Source organism: Myotis nattereri (assembly GCF_964212035.1).
Source record: "Myotis nattereri genome assembly, chromosome: 3".
In the NCBI taxonomy this organism is placed as follows: Eukaryota; Metazoa; Chordata; class Mammalia; order Chiroptera; family Vespertilionidae; genus Myotis; species Myotis nattereri.
In genome coordinates, this window is record NC_138077.1 from 196,245,645 (window position 1) to 196,268,775 (window position 23,131).

The following is a 23,131-nucleotide window of genomic DNA, read 5'->3' on the forward strand; positions in this document are numbered from 1 at the left end:
AAATCAATAAAAATAAAATAAAAAATATTTTTTTAAAGAAGAAGCTTTATTTGGATGGACACTCTAACCACTAAGCAACCTGGCCAGAGCTCAAATCAGTCCTTTTTTTAAAAATCCTCACCTGAGGATATTTTTCCATTGATTTTTAGGGAGAGTGGAAGAGAGAGAAAGACAAAGGAAAACATTGATGTGAGAAAAACACATCAATTGGTTGCCTCCTGCACACGCCCTGACCAGGGCCCAGGCTGGGGAGGAGCCTGCAACCGAGTTAAGTGCCCTTGACCAGAATCAAACTTCAGTCTGAAGGCCGATACTCTATCCACTGAGCCAACCCAGCTAGAACTCAAATTGGTCTTGATAATAATTGGTTGAGCTGTAGCTTTGAACCTGATGTTATCATACTCAGTACTGAAAAAGTGCTGATTGAACACCTCTGTTCTCCCCTAACTAGATGAAAAAGAATAGAGGAGGAAAAAAAAATCACTACTCTGAGTAACAGAAAAGACCAACATGGGAAACTGCCTGAGACTACTGAGATCCCATCATCCATGACGCCACAGCCAGGGGTATAGTGTGGAAAATAGACTTGGGGCCTACTTTAGGCTGTTTGATGGACCCTGGACGAATCCCATTTATCAAAGGATGGGACCAGTCAGTTGATTCTATTTTCTATGAGGTTGTTACTTTTTTCAACTATAAAACAGATACTGTTGTTCCTGTTTTATAGTTGAAAAAGAATAAAAGCACAGGGAGATTAAGTCACTTGCTCAAAGGTACCAGGGATTTGAACCCAGGTAGCACCTGACTTGATAAATTTTAAATTCTCTGCCATTGCATAACTGATTTAGACATATAAAGGCAAAGAAACAACCATAACCCCTTAAAATTATATAAATTGGTAAATTTTGGTCTCTAGTTCTATAAAATTAGGCATCATCACACTGAATTTAGTGATTAAACAATGGAATCAATCAGTACAATGACTACAAAAACATTTAAAACCCATTAAAAACAGAATTTCCTTTTATTTTTTAGTGTTTTTCTTTTTTTAAAAATTTTATTTCTTAAAGTATTATAAAGAGTACACATGTCTCCTTCCCTCTCCCCTTGACGTTCCCCGGCCGCCCCCACCCCCCAGTGTCTTGTGTCCATTGGTTATTCTCATATGCATGCATACAAGTTCTTCGGTTGATCTCCTACACCACCCCCCAACCCTCCCCAGGCTTCCCACTGTAGTTTGACAGTCTGCTCAATGCTGCCCTGCCTCTGTATCCATTTTTGTTCATCAGTCAATAATAGTCCTTATTATCCATAAATGAGTGAGTTCATGTGGTATTTTTCTCAGCTTCCCAGGGGCCGTCTCAGCCTCACAGGGACCGTCTCAGACTCACCAGGGCCATCTCAACCTCACTGGGGCCGATTCAACCTCACCTGGGCCGTCCCAGCCTCACCAGGGCTGTCTCAGCCTCACCAGGGCAAAACAGAATTTTTTTGTAACATGAAATTGACCTAAATGAATTAATTTGTTCTTGAACTATTACAATATTAAGTTGCTATGATAAAGCTCATGTTAAGCAATTGTGCTGCTTTCTTAAAGTTTATTAAGTCTTTTTAATTTTCTTTTAGGGGGAAGGGAGGGACAATAATCCACTGTTCTCAAGAAAAAACAATCTAAAGGAAATTAAAATTGTAGTGTTTTCCCTTTAGTAAATTTCACTATTACAAAGAGAAACTTACAAAGTCTTTTGTTCACCTTAGAGCCCAGTATCTATAATTCCTTGTACATAATAACTACTACAAATCATAATTATTAACATTTTCTAAGGACTTAGCATATGCCAGGTTGTATAAGCCTTTAAGACTAGGAGAAAAGACTATAGTTATGCCCTCTTTACAAAGAGGAAGAAATCAAAGCTCAGATAGTTTAAATAATTTCCCCAGATCACATAAGTGGTTAGTTAAGATTTGGAGCTCTGTGTTGCCTGATTTCAAAGTCCAGGCTCTTAGACTACAAATAATTGTAGAGATTTGTTCTAAGACATACTTATTTAAATGAATGAGGATGATTATTATAATGAGGGTGTTTCTCCTACAATTTTAAACATGTCAGACTCTTCTCCTCATTCCAAAATGCTCTTCAGTTTAATCTAAGTTATCAGATCAAAATATGAACTGGGAAGCATTAGGGACTAGTATTTTTTTTTTTTCCGGACTTCAACACAGGGCCCACTTGACACTTTGTTGATGGTTACAGAGCTTTCACACTTGTAAGTGCCACAGAATTACCAGGTTGTCAATAGCAATGGTTCTTAGTAGGAGATCTAAAACATTTCTGTGAAAATGGCTGATACAGGACACATTCTCCACCAGATGGGGTAAGCCAACAAGAGCTGAAATATGAGTGATAATTAGGCATCAAATAGCATGGCAAAAGCCAAGTATCTTAGGTGGGGTCTGCCTGTTGAACCTAAGAAGGTCGCTATAGAACAAGAGTGGTTCCTGTTTTCTTGGTTGTGTTTGTTTTGGTGATGAAAATGCAAGATGTTCTCAAATAACCAAAATATCCCTTTCATAGAGAGATGGTAAAGCCATCAGCAAAAACTTCCTTAAGATGTCACACCTTAAGACAAATTCTGGATGCATAGAAATAGCTTAGTAAATCACAGCCAGGTGGTTCCTGGGAATGCCATCTAAGAGACAACAATCTGCAAAGTTGGGGTGATGTCAAAGGATGTGTATATGCCTTAAAAAAACTAATATATGGTGCCATCTTCTCCATGGCCAGAATACAAGGGTCCGGGGAGGAAGTGGGAGTGATCCCTCTCATATTTATACTTAATAATTCACTAAATTTTTTTTGTTTATTTTTCTCCTGTAATTTTGGTTTAAGTGAGTGGAGGTCTTATTTCCCAAGGGACACTTCCTTCAGAGAATACAAACATTAAATTATACCCTTTAAATTGGAGGCTCTGACTTCCCTCTGGTCATTCTGGCCTTCTCAGGCAATTGAGTCAATAGCAGAAAAAAGGTTTTCAATATTGGCTAGGGTGATTATCAAGTGGAAATTAGGTTGCTACTACCACATGGGACAAAGAGAACTATGTCTGTTTCCAGTGGATTCACCAGGGTGTCTCTTAGTACTCCCATACCCAATAACCATAAATGTAAAACTATAGCAAAGCAATAAAAAGACAGGACCACCTAGCAGTGAATCCTGTGGAAATGAAGGTTCGGGTCATCCCACCAAGCCAAGACTCCCCTCCAGCCAATGTGCTGGCAGAAGGTAAGGAGAATATAGAATAGATGGTGGAAGAAGGCAGCTATGAGTACCAGCTTAGGCTCATGATCGCCTACTGAGGCAGGATCTGTAGCTACTGTGGATATCTTACATTCATTGATTATTTCTTCTTCTCCACTTCTCTAGTTCCCCCCATGCCTGACTATCTGGCATGAAAAACATTGGTGGTGGCTAACTTCACAATTTAGGTTCCAGGTGGAAGAATACCTGACATTACTCAGCTGCATTGTGGTTGGTAACTGTGTTTGCCCTGTGCCCCAGGAGGCTAAGCTCCATGGACTTAACACCTGGGCTCATTGCTCACTTGGGTTCCACCAATGGAAGGAACTAGCAAGAGATGGGCATGCAGAAGGAGAGTGAGTTTGGGGTTTTCCCTGCTCTGGGCTGCATTTTCTTATTTTCTGCCAGTGGCTGCTTCCTTCTGAGCAGCTTCTGTCAGCAGCCCTTTTCCACAGCTTGGGGGTCTCACTGGGATCAGGGAACTCCATTTCCTTCCCCTTGCCTTTCACACAAGCATGGTCCCAACTCCCTGGTGTTGCCAGTGTCTGGCCACCTCGCCCTCCATTTTTGGTTCCCTTCGCTGTGCTTACACATCTTGAATAGTGCCTTCATTAAAGTTGGAGTCATCTGGGTTTAGTTCAATTTCCTGCGGAGGCTCTAACTGATAGATCAATCATTTAAAGGTGAGATGCAAAATTCTCAAAGTAAATCTACTTATTATTAAAAACTAGAGGCCCGGTGCACAAAATTCATGCAGGGTGTGTGTGCGTGTGTCCCTCAGCCCAGCCTGCACTCTCTCCAATCTGGGACCCCTCAAGGGATGTCCAACTGCCTGTTTCGGACATCCCTCTCACAATCCAGGACTGCTAGCTCCCAATTGCTCATCTGCCTGCCTGCCTGATTGCCCCTAACTGATTCTGCCTGCCAGCCTGATCACCCCCTAATCCAGGGGTGGGCAAACTTTTTGACTCGAGGGCCACAATGGGTTCTTAAACTGGACTCAGAAGAAGGAACTGCGGCAGTGTTTTCTGACGTTGCCATGTTAACTCTGCTGCTGGTGAAGAAGCGGAGGGGAGAGCAAGAGAACCCTCCACTCTTTCGGCTCCTCAGGCTGGATAGAACAGCCGAACGGGCTGGATCCGGCCCGCGGGGTGTAGTTTGCCCACGGCTGCCCTAACCACTCCCCTGCCAGCCTGATTGATGCCTAACTGCTCTCCTGCTGGCCCGATTGCCCCTAACTGCCCCCCCTGCTGGCCTGGTCACCGCTAACTGTCCTCCCCTGCAGGCCTGGTCACCCCCAACTGCCCTCCCTTGCAGGCTTGGTCGCCCCCAACTGCCCTCCCCTGCTGGCCATCTTGTGTCCACATGGGGGCGGCCATCTTGTGTGTTTGAGTGATGGTCAATTTGCATATCACTCTTTTATTAGCTAGGATAAATCAAGCCATAAAACATATTAAGAAGGATGGGAGATGAAAGTTAAGTCATTCTTTGCAAAAACATTTACTGAGTGCTTCCTATGTGCAAATTAGGTGTTGGGAATATGAAAATTAATGTCAGTTGCCACCCCCATGGACAACCAGCTGAGAGGCAGAGATGTACACAAACTGTGCAGTGAGATAAGTGCTCTGGAATAGAGTTGTTGAGTGCTATGGGACAGATTTGAAGTTTACTCATTCATTTTACAACTTGGATTTATTATAATCCTCCTCCCCTGGCCCAGAAAATGGCATGTAAAATCTAAGAGAAACACAATTATTTTTAAAAAGATTATTTTCATATTCTATTTTAGTATAGGATATTAATTCCCAATGCGACAGTAAAAGATCTGGAGGGATGTTCACCAAAAGGTTCCCAGTTGTTATCTTTGAGAAGTGGGAATAAGAGAAAAATTTCACCTCACCTTTATGCCTTTCTGTATCATTTTAATTTTTTCAGTTTTTAATTTTAAAAATTGGTAAAAACTCTATGCAATTAACTATATAGTATAAATGAAAGAAAGGAAATGATGCTTATGGCAGATCTCACAGAGGAGGATATTGATTTGGGCCTTAGAGAAAGAGTAGGAGGAAATCATGGAGCAGAGAAAGGGGAGAGGATCAAACAGAATCACAGAGTATCTTATCCTTGTTTCAGATAGTTATAGTACCTCCTTCACACCTGCCCATGTATATTAATTTGCTGATAGCATCTTGTTAGAAAACAAATATGCACCGAGACCCTGCTCTATGTCAGTGTATCAAAAACCAAGGCAGTGTAAGTCAGAGTTCCTGTTGTCAAAGCATTTACAATCCCAATGGGGAGCTAAGACATTCTCAGAACAGAGACAGCCCATGGTTAAGTGCCAACGGGTTTGGCCCATGAAAGAGCAGGAAAAGCTGAGTATGCTGCCAATGTTTGAGCCTGGGAGCCTTGGAACAGTGGTGCCATTTATAAAAATGGAAAGTTGGAAAGAGAGAACTGTTTTGAAAGCAGATATACCTATAGTAAAATATCACAGTCTATGTAAATTACTCTTTGGCTATGCAAATGAGCAGGGCTGCAGAAGTGATGTTTAGGACTGTAGGGTGCCAGGAACTATAATAATCTCTACCTTTCATTGAATGTAGACTGAGTGCTAGGCACTGTGCAAAGTTCTTTGTATACATTATCATTTAATCTTAACAACTCTAAGAGGCCATTATGACACCTATTTTTTAGATGAGAAAAGTGAGACTTGGAGAGTTTAGGTCACTTGCTAAGGCCTTGCAACCAGTGGGAAAGTGACAGATTAGGATTTGAACACAAATCTGTCCAACTCCAAGCCACTATGACACTATGCTTTGTCATCCAGGAGTATTGTTACTGGAACCCCACTGTTTTCTCCTTGAGTCAGCCTGCCTGCAGACACTGGCCCTGAGAAATGCACTAGCAGGAGTTTGCAGCACAAAAAGAAAAAATAGATTAATATTGAATTGGTCAATACAGATGTGGGGAGTTAATGCTCTAAAAATTCAACTCCCACCCTAGCCAGTGTGGCTCAATTGGTTGGGCGTCTTTCCATGAACCAAAGCCTGCCAGTTCGATTCCCCATCAGGATACATACTCGGGTTGCAGGCTCGATCCCTGGTAGGTGAGGAGGATGCACCCAATCGATGTTCAGCTCTCACATTGATGTTTCTCTCTCTCCCTCGCTATTCCTCTCTCTGTAAAAATCAATAAATATGTTTTTTAAAAATCTGACTCCCTAATGGAGTCTAGGTTACATATTATATAGGGCAAGTTTTCAAGATACCATGGGTTAGGGATACTGATTGGTTGGAGGTGAGGTAAGGGTGATGAATCATTTCTTCAGGTCTTGAGGACCATTATGAGGTCTTTTCCTCTGTCTGGTCTAATGAGAAAATAGCAAGCGGGTAGTTGTGGTTCCACCTTAGGGCTCAGGAACTGAAACATAACTTAGGTCAAGATAACTTTAGCCTGCCAGAGGCCTGGATCAGGTGACAATTAGTCAGGTCTGGGTTACTGTCTTCCGCTGCATGGGAGATTGCTGATTATCTGGGGGAAAGGGTAGGTTTCTGAGAAGTATGTACATAAAGAGAGATATGAGTTCTAGAGCTAGGATTTAGAACTAAATTTAATCTTGGCCCTGGCCTGGTAGCTCAGTTGGTTAGAACATCATCCTGCTATACCAAGGTTTTGGGTTTGATCCCCAGACAGGGCACATACAAGAATCAACCAATGAATGCATAAATAAGTGGAACAACAAATTGATGTTTATCTCTCTCTCTCCCTCTCCCTCTCGCTCTCCCTTCTTCCCTCTCTGTAAAAAATCAATAAAACCCCCACAAAAACGAAATTTAATCAAAGTCATAGGGACCCTCGGTTTCTGTATGTAGGGGATACCAACTCTGCCCTCAGACATAAGTTGAAGGCATAGGCATGTGTGCCAGCAGACATTGACCATCCTCTCGGACAGACAGCTCTCCATCACTACCACCACACCAGCATACTGAAGAAGCTCAGATAAAGTGGTAACTGTGGACTGGAGTGGGCAGGGAAGGCTTCAGGAGGAAGTTGAGTTTTGAGCCAGGTCTTGAAAGATGGATCAGCACTGGCCCGGTGTGGCTCATTTGGTTGGAACATCATCCCATACACCAGGAAGTTTGATTCCTGGTCAGGGCGAGTGCATAGGCAATCGATCAATGTTTCTCACATTGATTATTCTCTCTCCCTCTCCCTTCCTCTTCTTCTCTCTCTAATCAATTGAATGAAAATGGAGGGAGGACACTCCAAGCAGGGAGGCTACAGATGCCAAGAAGAGGAGATGGACATGTGCAAAGCATGCATGGAATAGAAAGTCTGCATTGGGGCCGGATAGAAAGTCAAATCTACTAGTAGAAAATCAGTATGGAAGGCCTGAAATGTTCTCAGATCTGCTGTAGGAAGCAAAAAGCCTTAATAGAAATTATATATATATATTTCAGAGAGGAAGGGACAGGGAGAGAAAGAAACATCAATGATGAGAGAGAATCATTGATCAGCTGTCCCCTGCACACGCCCCACTGGGGGTCCAAGCCCACAACTCAGGCATAAGCCTGCACACATGTGCCCTGAACAGGAATCAAACCGTGATTTCCTGGTTCATAGGTCGACACTCAACCACTGAGCCACACCAGCCGGGCCCTTAATAGGATTTTTAATGGGGATGGGAGGGTGGTGGAAGGAGAATATTTGGCATGCTTAAAATGATCTTTAGGAAGACTGCAATATTCAGGATGGATTGGAACTCGTCATTTAAACTAGATCAGATCTGGTTGATATTGGACTGGAGTAGCAAGAGGGAAAATGGAATAGAAGGAAGTGGATGTGAGAATGTTTTGAAGAAAAACACACACACTAGAAATGCTTGGCAACTGATTGCATTCAGAAAGAGAGGAAAGGAAAAGGACAAGAATCCGGGGTTTGATGTGTGGGTGGCCAGAGGAATAATGATGCCTTTGAGATCAGACTGAACTTGCTTTTGGTGACTGTGTGTGGCCTTTCTGTCAGGGAGAGCAGGTAGAATGTGGAGCAAAGGACAGAAAAATAAGTGAAGAAGGATGAAGAGAAGAGCCTGGGAAGAATGAGAGAGGGAGGGAGAGAGCGATATCAGGGCATCAGAGTCAAGGAAACCAAGGGAAAGAGGGAGGAAGTCTCAAAAAAGTCAGAGGTGACCAAGGTCAGATAGTATAGAGATGGCAAGATGAATCACAACAGGAAAGAGCCCACTCACTTTGAGAAAATCAATATGTTATCCCAGAGTAAATCAGTCTGAGCAGACTTTTTTCTCTCAACAAAAACTACCGAACAAACAAGGTGAAGGATACTGGAAAGAGAGTGATGATTCTGAACCAACGCAGCTAATTTTTCCTGAGTACCTTTTATGTGCTCAGGTTCAGGTGATGGCTGGACTCTATCCTGTTGACCAGGCAGGGATTATCAATGTCTTCTTAGAGAGGGAGACTGAAGCTCAAAGAAGTTAATTAACTTTCCCAAGGCCACATAATGGAAGTAATGGAATTAGGGTTTCAGACCAGGTCTGCATGGTCCTAAAGCCCCGCCGTTTTCCACCTTACCTCAGTGCTTGTGCTGGAGTGTACACTGAGGGCTCCGTAATAATATCAGCAGCTACCATTTCATGAGCTCTTCCTGGGCACTAAGGACTGTACTAAATAGTTTATGTACATTAATTTTATTTTATGATACCCTTTGAAGTAGGTATTATTAATCGTATTCTACAGATGGGGAAATTGAAGCTCAGAGAGGTACAGCGGTTCTCAACCTGTGGGTTGAGACCCCTTTGGCGGTCGAACGACCCTTTCACAGGGGTCGCCTAAGACCATCCTGCATATCAGATATTTACATGACGATTCATAACAGTAGCAACATGACAGTTATGAAGTAGCAACGAAAATAATTTTATGGTTGGGTCACAACATGAGGAACTGTATTTAAAGGGCCAGAAGGTTGAGAACCCCTGGGTTAAGAGCTGCCTAAAGTCACACAGATGGATAGTGGCTGAAGTAAGGTTTGTATGAAGCTGTGTGCTTCTATTGCCTCTCAAGAATTTCTCTTATTTTTAATCCTCATGTGAGGACATATTTTTCATTGATTTGAGAGAGAGAGAGAGAGAGAGAGAAAGAGAGAGAGAAGAGAAAGAGAAAAATCAATGTGAGAGAAACATGGTTGCCTCTGTATGCACCTGGACCAGAGAATGAACCTGCAATGTAGGAATGTACCCTGACCGGGAATCAAACCTGCAATCTTTTGGTGCATGGGATGATGCTCCAACCAACAGAGCCATACCAGCCAGGGCTCAATAATTTCTTAAAGGAAATTTCTCCTTGGGACCCACTAGCTGGTGTGCTGAAGCTTTATAAGTCAGTAATTGTGTAAGGCCAGTATCACATGCTTCCTGGGTGATTTTCAGTGGCTCACATGTGGAGCTTCTGGTGGCAGACTCCCTGGACAGCATCAGTGTCACTTGAGGCTGCTCTGTTGTGTAGCAGGGCTTCCTGTCACATTCCTTATTTCACCCTAGGGATCGAGAACAGTGGTTTTTGAACTTGCTTCTCATCAGGGCTGGAGAAAGCACGAGAGTTTATCCGTTGCCTTAATTGTCAGAAGTGTTTGGGCAGAATCAGGCACTGGTGGCTGGCCGGTGCCTCTGCCTGGCAGTCCGGGGGGCTGGCATCACTTTTCCTGACGGAACTGGGCAGAAAGAGGGGCTGGCTGGGCCGCTAGAGGCATCTGCCTGGCAGAGAGACTGAGCTCCCACTCTCTCCCAGCAACCTTAACTGTGGCCTGGACAAGACCCAGGGAAGGCACTCCTGTGACAGCAGCTTGGGTGGAGAGGAGGCAGGTGTGGAAATGTCCCTGCGGGGTTCTGGGCAGAAATAAGCAGGAGCTCTGTTGACACTGTGATTGGTAGGCCAGAGCCAGGTGGGGGCAAGCGCTTCTCTTCTGCTTGGTCGTTAGTCAAAGGGCCCGAGGGAAAATGTCAGCTTTCCTGATCTAATTTCCAGCCCCCTGCTGTAGAACTGAGTGATTCTCTCCACGCCTGGTCAGTGGCAGATTTTTCTCAAGGTGAAAGCAATTAGGCCTCCACCTCCTCCTCCCCTACTGCTGGAAAGCAAAGGAAGATGGAAGGGGAGCTGTCCCTGCTTCTTCCAAGGTCAGCCAGGGTGCCCCGGCCTCTTCCAGTAATTGGCTCCCCGGCCTGCTCTTACCTCTCACAGGTTGTTGTGGTCTCAGCGAAGAGAGCAGTAGGTGCTGCTTTATACTTCTCTCCAGAACAACAGAGAGGACATCGCACCCTGCCCTGGGCAGGGAATTAACTGGAACGCTGTGAGGGCCCCCTGGGCAGCACACACATGGAGCTGAGCCGCTCCCTCCTCTCTCTGAAATGTTCAAAACCAGGCAGGAGGAAGCTCTTTGGAAGGTGGGAGAATTCACTTGTTTGGTTAACAGCTAGGCCAAGCACTCTGCTGGGAGTTCCCGGTCCCTGTCTTCTTGGAGCAGAGGAGAGCACGGTGGGTGCAGGAGGTGGAGGGGTGGGAGAGGTAATGAGCAGACAATTACTAAGGTGCTGAATGTCACAACAAAAAAGGGGAGGATACCACGGGCACCTGATCTACAATAGAAGCCAGGAAGGCTGCTTGGAGGAAGAGACTTTTGAAAAGGTAAAACCTCATGGTAAAATGTTTAAAGGTAAAAAGGGCAAAAGTGGGAATAGAAGCTTCTGCTTATCCCCTACCACCCTCCCTAGTGGTAACAGCTGTTAATACAGTGTTCTGTGCTTTCCCAGGAATTTTCCATAGATAGCCAAGAGTAAATAAATAGCTAAATATGGCACTCCTTTTAAAATAATAGGATTGTATTGTGCACTCATTTTGCTGGTTACTTTTTTTCACTTCACAATATATCCAGTGCATTGTTTTATGTCACTCAAGAGAACTTTGCCTCATTCTCTTTTAAGGCTGCATGTGGGTATGAGGAGATGATTTTTAAGAGGTAAAACATGAAGAATGAGTGAGATTAGGAGGGCAAAGAGGTGGTTCTTTAAGGAAGGGTCTAGGAAAAGAAAAACAACAAAGATCTCCCTAACTATACCTCCTAATGTCTCCCTTCCTACTGTTTTCAGACCGCGCCCCCCCCCCCCCCCCCCCGTACCCCACCTCCCTGCTGCCACATTTTTCCCATTCTAATTTGCAAAGCTAGTCAGTTCCCTTCGTCTTGCCCTATCCCTGGAAAGTTTCATTCTTCTCGCCAAAGCAACTTATTAAGTGTTTTCCTAAATAGAGAGCCATCTACCCAGAGAAAAATTATGCCACTTCCCTAACAGACCAAGGTAGCTGCAGGCAGTTGTGATTTTAAATAACAGTTAAGACAAAAGAGTTACATAAAGCACCTGGCAGTTCACAAATGGTGGTTGCTTGGTTGTTAATATTATTATTTACATGGTCTGATGGATGAGTTGGCTGCTGCAAGAACCCATCCTTCATCCTGGAGCACCCACCTCTTGGTTGGCAGTTTTTAAATGCAGAAATGGTGTTTTGTTTTTCATTTGTTTCTTTAAAAAATAGTTTTATTGATTTTTAGAGAGAAGGAAGAGAGGAAGAGAAACATCAATGTGTGAGCAGAACTTCAATTGGCTGCCTCCTGCACGCCCCCTACCCAGGATCTAGCCCCAAACCTGGGCATGTGCCCTGACCTGGAATCAAACTGAAACCTATCGGTACACGGAAAGATGCCCAACCAACTGAACCACATTGGCCGGGCAGGTTTTGAGCTTTTTATTGTTAAACTTAAAAATCTTTAATTTCCACAATAAAAAATTTTAAAGTAAGGTTTTACTGAGCCAAACATGCTAGCCAAAAGACCAGATTGGGGCATGGAGTCTAACCTGTCAGTAGCATGGCCAGGTATGTCCATCGCCCCAGAGTTTTACAGCGTTTTTATACATCAAGTAGGGCCTGAAAGAGTTTGCACGAGCTATAGGCGAAGGGGTGGGAGACGGTGAAGCGGGCCAGCTCTGAGCTAGCAGAGTCCCCATAAAGAAATGTTTGCTCCTGTGGCGTAGATGTGGGCAGCTGTCTGGAAAGCCCACCTCGAAACAAGCGGAGGCTCCTGGAGTTTGATGGTGCCTGGCTAAAATAATCTGCAGAAATAGCCACCTGGAAATTAATCTGAAATCCCAACACGCAAAACAGGAATGTGAGAAGTCCTTTGTTAGTTGGCTGGCACCCACTAACAGACAGATAGTTCAATCTCTGGCCACTGTAATTTAATGTAGAACATCTCAGAATGTTGTTATCAATATAAATGGAATCACACAGTAAGTATTCTTTTAGGTCTGGCTTCTTTCATTCAACATTATAGCTGTAAGATTCATCCATGGCAGTACTTAGTTCTGTGTGTGTGTGTAGTATAGTGTCTATTGAATGAACATATAACAATAGACATTTGGTTTCTTTCCAGCTTTTTTTCTCTTCTGAATACTGTTACGAATGTTCTTTCACACATTTATATAGCCAAGAGAAATAAGTGCTTATTTCTCTTGGCTACATAGTAGTATATATGTGAGTAGAATTTCTAAGTCATAGAGGATACATATATTCACTTAGTAAATACTATCAATTTTCCAAAGTGGTTGTGCCAATTTACACTCATATCAGTGTTATGTGGGAGTTCCAGTTTTTCTACCTCCTTGCTAACAGGTGATAACGTCTGTCCTTTTTGTTGTTGTTGTTAATCCTCACTTGTGGAAATTTTTGCCAGTTTCTCAGAAACAGTGGGAGGGAGGGAGGGAGGGAGGGAGAGAGAGAGAGAGAGAGAGAGAGAGAGAGAGAGAGAGAGAGAGATGAGAGATGAGAGAGAGATGAGAGGGATGCATGGGCTGGTTGCTTCCCAATCGGGTGGGGAGCAAACAACAGCCCAGGTACGTGCCCTTGACTAGGAATGAACCTGCGACCCTTCAGTGCTCCAGCTGACACTCTAACCCAGGGGTTCTCAACCTTGGCTGCACATTAGAATCACCTGGGAATCTTTTTAAAATCCTGATTTCTGGGCCTCATCCTCCGGAAATTCTGTTTCTTTGTTACTAATGTTGTGGCCTCACCCCATAACAAAGAAACAAAATTTCTGGAGGACGAGGCCCAGAAATCAGGATTTTAAAAAGATTCCCAGGTGATTCTAATGTGCAGCCAAGGTTGAGAACCACTGCTCTAACCACTGAGCCAGAGCTCATCAATCCTTTTAATTTCAGCCATTCTGGTGGATGTGTAATGCTATCTTATTGCTTTCAGGTGTTTACACTAATAAGTAATGATGTTATTTTCATATGCTTATGTCATGTGCTCATTGGTCATTTGGATGTCCTTTTCAAAGAGTCTGTTCACCCTTGATCTCCCCACCCAGAGATGCCTCACCCACACTTGTGTCGATCCTCGTGCTGATCACATCCTTGTGCTGCCTCCAGAGATCCTGCTCCTAAACTCCACACCCACATATCCGCTGGCTTTCTATATCTCTAACAGGATGACCCACATGCCCCTCAAGATCACTTGCCAACTGAAATCTTCATCTCTTCCGCCCCAAATCCATTTTCCTTCCTTTCCTCTCAGGTCTACTTCATCATCTGGCCCATCATCTTCAGCCTCACTGCCCCTGTCCACAATCTCACACATCTCAAGAAATTTGCATGACCGGTTTTCCTCCCCCCTCCCCATGCCCCTCCTTGCCCTCAGGCCTCCTTCTCAGGTCCCATCTTACATGCCACTTCCTCTGAGCTAGGTGTTTCCTGTGCCCTCCTCCAGCACCCGTTCCTCCCCATCATGTCACTTACCACGCTGTGTTGTAATTACCAGCATCATTGCCTGAATCCCCGAATCAGACATCTGCTGTCTTTGCCGACTCAGCATTCATCCCTGCTCCTTAGTTCATACTCTCATTTTCCCTGGGAACCATCACTCCATTCTCAACCTGTGTGGTCTGGGGGAGGGCTGCACAGAAGGGTGTGCATGTCACCCAGGCCTTGGTCCATCAGCATATTCCATTCTTAAGCCCATGACAGGGTCAATGTTAAGCATGGTATTAAAGTAGTTGATCAGAGCCAATCTTAGGATTTTCACGGAAACAACTGGGAAAGAAACATGCTTTTTCTGAGGGGGTTACTGGCAGGCTAAGATGAAAGCCTGGAGCCAATGGCAGCCATTGTGCCACCACAGGGACAAAGGCTGCCTGAGAATGGAGGAACCCAGAGAAGAGCAGGGTCAAGATGTGAAGAGACTAGTCCAGCTGGTTTGACTTAGTGGATAAAGAGTCGGCTTATAGACTGAAGGGTCCCAGGTTCGATTCTGGTTAAGGGCACATGCCCAGGTTTCAGGCTCGATCCCCAATGGAGGGTGTACAGTGGGCAGCCGATCATTCTCTCTCATCATTGATGTTTCTCTCTCTCTCTCTCTTCCCCCTTCCTCTCTGAAATCAATAAAAAAAATACATTTTTTAAAAAATTAAGATTCCTTAAAAAAAATATGTGAAGAGACTGATTCTCACGGACATTTTGAGCCCCTGGATCAACCAGCCTGAAGTCCATCCTACCAGTCAACTCTCAATTAAGTGAGCCAATGAATTTCCTTTTACTTAAGCCAATTTGAATTGGTTTCAGTCACTTGTAACAAAAAACGTCTGACTAATACACTCCCCCACTAGATTGCAAATTCCATAAAGGCAGCACTGCCTGGCATGTAACAGGAATTCAGCAAATAGGGATTTAAGGAAGGAAAAATGGAAAGATTCCTCCTCTTCACTTGGTTGGATCCTTTCTTCTGACTTCTCCTGCCAGATGGCACTCCAGCCATTTATCCTCAAGTCTACCCTTGCTGCTCTGAGGGTGGCTCATTCATTCTCAGCCATGGATCTCTGCTCCCTGATTCCTTTTAAGTTGACTTGCCGGTTCCAATAAAGATTCTGATGGCTGTTCCTCAGCTGTCTGTTCTCCAGAATCCTTTCGCTGGTCAATCCAACCAGCCACACATTCTAGGTGGAAGATTTCTCCTATGAATTCCTGGAGCACATAGATGCTATAAAAAGCACTCCTCTACAGCCTTTTTGAAATTTTAGTGCTTTGATGGATTTTGTAATTATTTTTATTTAGCTTTATTTTCTAACTCCAGAGTAGTAGTTGTTAAAAGCACCAATTCAGGAGACCTACTCCAGGGTTCAAATACCAGCACCATCAGCTATGTGACTTTTAGAAAATTACTTAACCTCTCTGAGCCCCAGTTTCCTCATCTATAAAATGGAGATGATAATAGTACTTACTTTATAGCGTTGTTGTGAGAATTAAGTGAATTGATGATGTAAAAAGACAAGGTTACACTGAGGGAAAAGTCCCACATGGACATTTCAGAAAGGAAGTGAAAACAAGGCCAGGTTTCCAGGTGACTAACAATGGCTTAGCTGGTTGTGGTAAATGCAACAGAGTTATAGCCTGAGTAATTTACCAGTAACTTCTAATGAGTTCCCTTGTTGTCTTTATTTTATCTGTAATGTGTTCTTTTTTTATATCCTTCCCCAAGGATATGTTTATTGATGAGAGAGAGAGAGAGAGAGAGAGAGAGAGAGAGAGAGAGAGAGAGAGAGAAACACTGATGTGAAAGAGAAACATTGATTGGTTGCCTCCCGTACATCCCTGACTGAGGGACTGGGGGATTGGGGATAGAGCCCACAACCTATGTGTGCACCCTGACTGGAAATCGAACCTGCAACGTTTTGGTGTATGGGCTGATGCTCCAACCAACTGAGCCACAATGACATTATTAATGAAATTATTTTTAAGTGTTTGAAATCTCACTGGGGTTCAAGATCCAGAATGGTGGCCAGTAACCTTAAGGGGTGGTGGTGTTTGCTGAAAAACTTGGGGAGTAGCATTCTTTATACTGTATGTATTTCATTTGCATAATAAGTTAGGATCTGTGATTCCAGCACATGGATATCCATGTTACAGAGAAGATAGAGGACCTCCTCCAGCCATTACCAAACTCCGCAACTGCACATAGCTGGGCGGGACAAGGTAAACATTGCAGTTTTAAGAGCACGGGCTTTGCAGTTGGTCATCTCTGGGTTTACCTAGTAAGTCTCATTACTGCTTTTTGCTTGCGTGTGTGAACTTAAACTATTAATTTAGCCTCATCGAGCCTCTATTTTCTCCTCTGTAGAAGTGAATAAAGTAATTGCTCCGAAGTTTGTCTCCTGGCCCAATAAACACTTTGATAGCACCGACTTTACAAGGTGGTTGTGCAGATTAAATGAGATGGTTTCTGTAAGTCAGCTCGGTGCTCAGTATATCTGAGTTGCTATTCTTAGTTATTTTACATGTAGAAGTACTGATAATCATCATCATAATAGCAGGAGAATGTAGAGTCAGGTGAGTTAGTGAGGAAGGCTTTCTGAGGAGATTCTAAGGTTTAAACTGGATTTGGAAAGAGGGGAGGGACTTATTTTGGCAAAGATTAGGGTGAGTGTTTTGAGAAGAGCGAGCAGGTGTCTCTCTGTGACCAGAATGAGGTACTTGGATGCAGCTCAGCCCTATCCTCAGGGCACTGTTGGGCCCCTGCCAGTAGTGGGGAATCCCAGAAGCTTCTCTGGCTTGGCTGCAGAAGGAAACAGACATCTCCCACCGAGAGAAAGGGAAGTCACGGAGCTGCTGTCAGGGGGTGCCCAAGATTGGGGCCAAACCGGACCGTGAACAGATTTCTGTGTGAGCCGGGGAGCTGGCAGGGTGAGGGCCTGAGAGTCACCAGCCCAAGACTCCTTGGTCATGTGGGCAGCTGGTCAGGTTAGCAGGGCTGGTGCAGTGGCTTCTTCCCAGATGCTGAGAACCCCTGTTTCCTAGGTATCATCCTATGGGCCCTTCTTTAGGGAAGGAAGGAGAGAGCTGCACAGGGAAGACTAAAGGGAACTCAGAGTTTTAAAACTCTGGCCTGGGTTTCCAAAAGGTCATCAAGGGACTGTGGGACAGCCAGCCAGACCAGGCTCTGCTGCTTTCTTGTTGGGCAAGCTATGTCCTATCTGCCCCTCCAGATCTATACTTCACCCTGTTCTGGGTCTGACTTCTTTCAATACATCAGCAGACCCCTTTGCCTTCTGGCTTGAGACCGGAATCAGACAATGGGGAGTCTGTAGATGAGAGAGACAAGAGGAGAGAAAGGTCAAGATATTTTTTCCCTTGGCTCCCTCCACAGGCTGGCAGTGTGCCTTGATTGACAGCCACTGCTCTTCTTAAGGAGGCCCCTTCTCCAAAACTCCCTCCAGGTTCAGAGAACCAGCTTTCCACTGTCTGTTCAGGCCGAGGAGTGGTGACAGCTCTATGTGGTTCTCCTACACTGCCTGTATCATCGTCAATGAACCCCCTTCAAAGCTGGGACCCTGGCTGATACATTTGTAATAAGGATTCTTTTGGGGGGGGGGGGAGAGAGAGAGAGAGAGAGAGAGAGAGAGAATGAATATAAACGAGTGCCTCGTTATTGCCTCATATACCTGAAACTTGAGGAACAGACATTAGACATGTCTATTCAAGTGTTTAGGCAAGAGCTCAAAGTTTGCAGGCTTCAGTTTCTTTCTATCCTTTAGCTCTATTTCCTTTGGATTTGCTTTGCACTCAGACACTCTTTCCACCCGGGAAACCATAGTAGCTCCAAGCTTATATCCTCTCAACGTCAGGTCTAAAACAGACTGATCTCTCTCCTAATGGATTCAACAAAGTTCCAGCATATCATTGACTTGGCATGGGTCTCAAATCCACTCTTTTTAAAAATATATATATTTTATTGATTATTTACAGAGAGGAAGGGAGAGGGATAGAGAGCTAGAAACATCGATGAGAGAGAAACATCGATCAGCTGCCTCCTGCACACCTCCTACTGGGGATGTGCCCACAACCAAGGTACACGACCTTGACCAGAATCAAACCTGGGACCTTTCAGTCTGCAGGCTGACACTCTGGCCACTGAGCCAAATCGGTTAGGGCTCAAGTCCACTCTTAAGCCAATCCCTGTGATTGCAGGGATGGAATAAGCAATTAGCCAGGCCTGGGTCACATACTCTCCCCTGGAGCTTGAAATAGAGGTGTCAACCCCACTGTATCAAATGGCCTGAAAGCAGGGGAAGGTGTTTAAAAAGAGAGTGGCATGAATGCTGAGTAGGGCAAAACCATGAGCCTGTTCTACTTGGCTGTGTGAATGTGGATGTGACCTCTGAACTTCTTTCTGTGCCCTCTTCTCCAAGAGTACGAAGAATATCTAATGATAACTGAGCAGTTACTGTGTGTCAGGTATTGCACTAAGGGCTTAGGTGAATCTTTGGTAGGTACCATTATTTCCCCCCATTTAGAGATGAGCAAACCAAGCAGGGTTGTTGTGAGGATTAAAAGACATATAAGAAAAATAATAGCCCTAGCTGGTTTGGCTCAGTGGATAGAGCATCAGCCTGCGGACTGAAGGGTCCCGGGTTCGATTCTGGTCAAGGGCACATGCCTGGGTTGCAGACTTGATCCCCAGTAGGGGATGTGCAGGAGGCAGATGATCAATGATTCTTTCTCATCATTGATGTTTCCATCTCTCTCTCTCTCTCCCTCTCCCTTCCTCTCTGAAATCAATAAAAAGATATTAAAAAAAGAAAAATAATAAAGCCAACATTTATTATGCTCTTACAGTGTGCCAGGCCCTGAGCCAAATATTCTACATGGATTCAGATTTAATCCTTAGAACAACTCTCTCAGCCCTGGAAACACCTAGCACAGTGCCTGGTCCAGTAGGAACTCAATGGCAGCTTCTCTCCCCTGATGCTCCCTGACTTTTCATGTTGGTTCAGGTATCTTCCCAGCGGTGGCCGTCCTAGATTCCTCACGGTTGCCCAGGGTCTCTGAGCTCTTTTTCCTGCTTCTTAGAAGCTGAGAAGAGACTGGAGAAGTCCTGATGGGGGACAGGGTTCAATCAGAGGAGGGCAGGTAGGGAAATAGGCATGGTGAAGTGATTGGTTAGCATCACCCAATCAGTGTTTTTCCTCTGAGCAGATCTGGACATTTTTAAACATCTCTGGGGGATTGGGGTTTACCCTGTTGGGTAAGTGAGAGGTAGAGGGTTGATGCGTTCAAGGCTCCCCAGAAAGCTGATATAAGGACCAGATACACATTCTGGTTTGCACTTCAATCCCCTTGACTGCTTTCACCCTGAGGCTAGTTGTCCATCTTTGTCCTGTCAGGTGCCAGGACCAGATGATTCTCCCAAATGATTGTTGTTATCTAAAGGTTCTTTGTTGAAATCTTTGACCAACTTTTCTCCTTTGGGATTGAGGGTAGGGACTGTATCTTTCATTTTTTGTGTTTCCAGCAACTAAATGCTTAATGTTTAGTCAAACTGAATAATAGTGATAATTTATTCACAGCCTCCTGTGAGCCTACTTTACTGATCATTACATTTAATCATCACCACAGCCTTATGGTGTAGCTATATATTTGTTATCCCTATCTTACAGAAGAGGGAAGTGGCTCTGAGGAGATAGGTGACTTGTCTAAGGTCACAAGGCTAGCAAGTAGCTACATGGTAAGCTAGTAAGTGGCTTGGGACTCTCTCTTGAACTCCAGTGAGGCACCTCTAGCTGCCTATTTGACATATTCCCTGGACTGAGTTCCTGGTGTCCACTCCTCCAACCTGCTCAGTTATTTGCAACTGCATCTGTCAGGTGCTCAGGACAGAAATCTTGAGTTATCCTTAACTTCTTCCTCACACACCTGCCCTAATCCATCATCACACTCCGTAACCTCTACCTTCACAATAACTCCAGAATTGACCACTTCTCCCCCTCTCTACTGCTGCCTTCGGGTCCAAGCCATTGTCATCATTCACCGGACTATTGTGATAGCCTGCCTCCTCACTGGTTTCCCTGCTTCTGCCTTTGCCCTCTTTAATCTATTCATGACAGATTCATATGTCACACCTCTGCTGGAAACCCTTTAATGGGTAAATTGATGACTAAAAGCAGAAGTTCTTATTCTGAGCTGCAAATGGTATTCTGAGCTGGCTTCCTGAGACTTCTCTCACCTCATTTGCAGTCTCTCCCATCCCCATCGTTCTGCTGTACCCACTTTTCCTCAGACCATGCGTTCTCACTTCAGAGACTTTGCATATGTTGTTTACTCTGCCCGGAAATCTCTCCCCCCACATACCCACGTGACTTGCTTCCAGATCTCTTTCAGGTCTTTACTCCAATGTCGTCTTCTTGGTAAAGCTTTTCTTGGATACCCCATGCAACATTCCTATTCTCCTTCCCTGTGTTATTTTTTTTCCTTTTGGGGACTTACCACCATCTAAGATAATATATCTATTCTGGTTTATGTCACTCAAAAATGTATGCTCCATTATAGCAGATTTCTGGTCAGTTTTGCTCACTGCTGAATCTCCATCTCCTATAACAATGCCTGACACATACTAGGTGCTTAATAAATATTTGTTGAATACATGTTTACTTAGTTCTTTGTTGAGTGAATTTAGAAGGAGAAATGAGGTCTGCTGACTCATTCCATTGATCGATCCTACCTCTCCAAACTCAATGTCTGTGATACACAAATAGCTGTTTGATGGGACTCATCCCAGGCCCCAGCACTTCTGGGCTTCTGGGGACTCATCAATAAATAGCACCCTCCTTGCTTGAAAACATTTTGAATCATTTGAGAAATAAGACAAAGGAATAAGGCATATGGGGACCAAAATACCAGTCTTTTTATTGAAAACACATACACACACACACACACACACACACACACACAACCTATCTTGAAGATAGTGCCTATGTCTGTGGATTGGTGTGCTTCCTGAAATCGATCTCAGAATTAGACAAATTTTACCACCCATTCATTGGCAGTGCTTCATACTGCAGGACCTAAAGCACAGAGAAATAGGCATTCCTGTTCTTCCTCCCAAACTCGCAGATTGTTTAAGTCCCGTCTCTCTTTTTAGGGCAGGCGTGAGTTGGAGGCAGAAGGAAGCCTGTGGATGCCTTTCCCATGGAGGAAACAATGAGGATGCCTGTTTCTTTTTCTTTTTTTGTCCACACAATGTTTTTGTTTTTATTCAACTGTAAGCAAACAGCAGAATTAACATAACATTTAGCAACTCCAGACTGGCTTTTGTTGCACCAAGGAAGAGTGATAAATTGAACAGGCACAGACTAACGGATTTCAGATCACCCCTCACCCAGCCCTGCAGCGCTGCAGGAAAGGGACTCTCCAGATTGCTTTTCCAGTGCTGCTCTTCAGAGGACACACCTTTAAATTCCGGGTTGTTCTTCTTATATTACCAATCTGATGACCACATCATAGTACCAAAAAAGCCCCCCCAAATGGAGTTCAAATTTGATCAGAACATAAATCCAGGGTGTGTGACCCTGTACAATGATAAAGGACAGGTAGAAGGACAAGACACGTTACAGCTCTGTCTGCTCAGGTCTCGCCTGTGAGAGTGGGAATGGAGAAGTGGAGAAATCAACATGCATCACTGAACTTGAGAACACTGCCTGGGCCCCTGGGGCGATGTCTGTCTCCTGGCTTTCCCCTACTTCCCAGCCAGCTGCTCATAGAGCTTGGGCACATAGTCATCCCGTTCCTCCTGGTAACACGTGCCGGCCACTGGGGGTCCTACTTTTTGTGGAAAGATGCCACTTTGAATTTGCCACTCTGCTCTCCAGATCGGTTGCTGAGAATGGGCTCGTCACATTTCAGCGGCTTGGCCTGCTCCTAAACCAGCCAGAAATAGTGGTGAAGGCCTGTGCCCTTGGGAGGCCCAGAGTCCACATATCAGAGAGGACGGTGCCACTGCTGATGTCTTTGTCCTTCATGTTGACCACCAGGAAATGGTGCTGAAAGGGCGAGGGCTATGCCCTCCATCTTGCCCCGTACCCTCCATGTTGGGGCAGCCGCCATGTGCTCAGGAGAGCTCCTTCTTCCCGGAAGCCCAGGCCCCTGCTGGCCACGCCTGGGATTTCTTTAAACTAACCAATGACAATCAAGGGACGTGCGCGCCATAGAGATGACCACATCCTGTGTAAGAAGACCCGACTTGCGCCTGGCCAATCGGCAGGGCCCACAGTCAGCTCCCCTCCCCTCTCTCCACCCCCTATTAAAACCCTGTTTTTCCTACGGCGGCAGCACTCTGCTTCCTGTCGCTAGGTCGGCCAGGAGGAGTAGTCGAGCTAGCTCAAATAAAGGACCCTCTGCTTTTGCATCGGACTGGCTGGCTCCCTGATGTGGTCTTTTGGGGATCTTGAAATCTGGGCATAGCGGTGCCATTCCCTCAATTTGGGGTCCTTTTTGCTTGGAGCATCCGGGTCTGTCAAGACCAGGGTGTAGAGTTTACTAGTACTTGGATCAAGGCCATCCCATGAAATACCAGCAGGCTGGTTCTTAACCTGGGTGGGCGTTAGCACTTTGCCCAGCTCGTCGACCTCCGCCCTGAAGTATTTGACCTGCAGCGGGTGCTCTGGCCTCTCGTCCACTTCCTGCAGGCTCAAGGGCCCGGACCACTGGCTGAGGCCCACCGGCATCGCGGGGCCCAGAGGGGACTGCTGGAGAGATGCAGGGGAACCAGGGGAAGGCCAACAGCACTGACTCGGAGGATGCATGTTTCTTATTTAACAATCCCCAACTCTTTTATTTTAAAGTAACAGCTTTATTGATATGTAATTCACATATCATAAAATTCACAATTTTAAAGTATACAAGCCAGTGGTTTTTAGTATAGTCACAGAGTTGTGCAATCA

The 23,131-nt window shown here is 44.8% G+C and overlaps 1 pseudogene across 1 annotated transcript; it reads right to left on the reverse strand.

Annotated features, from left to right (window-relative positions):
- Positions 1–21,927: 21,927 nt before the first annotated feature.
- On the reverse strand, positions 21,928–22,915 carry LOC308516828 (phosphatidylethanolamine-binding protein 1-like; annotated as a pseudogene). The gene is made up of 2 exons: positions 22,658–22,915; positions 21,928–22,231 (listed from the first exon to the last, which is right to left on the reverse strand). The product of its transcript is annotated as a phosphatidylethanolamine-binding protein 1-like (transcript).
- Between the last annotated feature and the right edge of the window lie 216 nt (positions 22,916–23,131).